The following is a 2,492-nucleotide window of genomic DNA, read 5'->3' on the forward strand; positions in this document are numbered from 1 at the left end:
GTCAGGGACCCCTGGTATATCGCTTTGTCTACTTTTTGATTGTTGATATTCCTCTTTATAAAAGCTCAATTTTTAAACATTTTTTCCGAAACACCCGATAACAGAGCATTACAGTAACCCAGCTTTGAAAATAAAAGAGAAACGACAAGTTTTTTGATAACGTTTCCCGAAAGGAAATTCCGAATTAGGTCCAATATTTTTCAACTGACATATATTATTATCAACTCACTCGATCCTAGAGGTTTTTGGTACTTTTCAAAATTGGAAAAAAAAAGTATTAAAAATGATCATGTACATAGATATTTTTATTCAACTACCATTAACATGTAATAATTAAAAACAATAGCTTTGATACTACGCCTATAATTTGTCTCAGAAAAAAATGTAATAAATAGGCATGGGGTAAAAGTAACCCGGGTAAACTACGGATATAGTCGGTGTTAGGGTTGAGTGAGTTAATGATTGGATTATTGTCTTGTTGTGGTTTAGATAAATTCTCTAGTTAAAATAAAATCAACCGCATTGTCCTTTAACTCACTCAACCCTAACACCGACTATATTATATTCGTGGTTTACCTGGGTTACTTTTTCCCCATGCCTATTTATTACATTTTTTATGAGAACAAATTATAGGCGTAGTATCAAAGCTAATGTTTTTAGTTTTTGCAGGTATTTGAATAAAACTACTTTATCTATGCACATGCTCATTTTAATACATTTTTTCCAATACTCTTCAACAGTCACTTCCTTCCTAATGACGCATGGTAACTTAGTAACACTGGCTCTAAACTATCGGAACAATGGCGGACGCCCGTATGAAATATTTCTCCGGCGAGCATAAAGGGTATCCAGAGGAAAAAAACATAAATTTGATCATGTTTTGACTTTTACACATTCTGATCACAAGGCATATGAAAAGTTCTAGCCAGCATGAAAAATAAAAAGTAATGATTTTCTTTGTTTAGAACCAAGATGGCCGCCGTTGCCGGGCGGCGTGACATCAGACTATTGAATCGTATTATGAAAAATAGCAAAACGCTCTAGGATTGAGTGAGGGAATCAAACAAAACGTTAACTTTTATGTAGTCATATGGAACGGACGCTTCAATCTAAAATATAACAAAGACAGAGTGATAATGTGGACGTTTCGGGTTTTCCCTTTGTCAACAAAACACGATGAATGAAACACTAAAAAACGAATGAGAGATGAGAGAATGGCGTTTAAGTGTATAGATAGTATGCGCTTGTCTAAGAATAGAAGCTCACAATATTGCCATCCGGAAATATAACGGACCAACACACAAAACTCTGTGTAACCATGAACTTTTGTTGTCTGGATAATACAATTAAGCAGGGGCGTGGCTATATTGGTTGATTTGGTGCCTGGCACCATGTCCATCTTTCAAAAATGGATTACAGCATTAAAAAAACAAACAAACTGAGAAATGGTAAAACCCGCCTCATACTTATTTGAGTAAATAGTTTCTATATTTTTTCTTTATTTCTTTTGTATTTGCAAATATAGCATGTTCTAAGTCATTTTCTTCTGATTCTGGTACCACCTTATACTGTAAGCATGCCACGCCACTGCAATTAAGTGAGAACTACTCATAAACGCGGATGAAAAAAAAAGAATAACAAAGACCCGAATGACGTCATCTTCATTCTATTTATATTATATTCACCTTAACAACGCCATTCACTCATTCAGTGTTTCATTCATCGTGTTTTGTTGACGAAGTTTTAACCCGAAACGTCCACATATCTGTCTTCGTTAATTAGATTGAATCATCCATTCCATTTGACTACCCTTGTAATTTATCTATTCGAACTTCGACCGGCAACAACTTTTGCATGCAAGTGAAAGTAATACAGGGGGTCTCGATGATGATGATGATGATGATGATGATGATGATGATGATGATGATGATGATGATGATGATGATGATGATGGTGATGATGATGATGATAATGGTGATGATGATGATGATAATGGTGATGATGGTGATGATGATGATGATAATGGTGATGATGATGATGATGATGATGATGATGATGATGATGATGATGATGATGATGATGGTGATGATGATGGTGTTGTTGTTGTTGATGCCGGGTTTAAAATTTTTTTTTTTTTACTATAACTACTATGTTACTAGTGTGCATCTGTGTGAGTGTGTCTATGTCAATATTGAATTGTTATAAATGTGTAACCAAATGACAAATTGCCACTTTTTTGGGGACAATAAAGATTTATTATTATAGCTCAGTTGGTAGAGCACTCGCTTCACACGCAAATAAAGGGACCGAGATCGATCCCGGGTGCAGTAGAGATTTTTTCTGACCCCCCCCCCACACCCCCATCCTGTCCATCCAGCAGTGATTGGGTAGCTTGCTTGGTCTGTTAGATATGGCGGAAAGTACTTTGCTATAGACTAGCGTCCTATCCAAAGGGTAGCAAGCAATTGCTATTGTCCGATTTACGTCATAGG

The sequence above is a fragment of the Berghia stephanieae genome, chromosome 10 (assembly GCF_034508935.2).
Source record: "Berghia stephanieae isolate SIO BIC M18660-M18661 chromosome 10, UCSD_Bste_1.3, whole genome shotgun sequence".
NCBI lineage: Eukaryota > Metazoa > Mollusca > Gastropoda > Nudibranchia > Aeolidiidae > Berghia > Berghia stephanieae.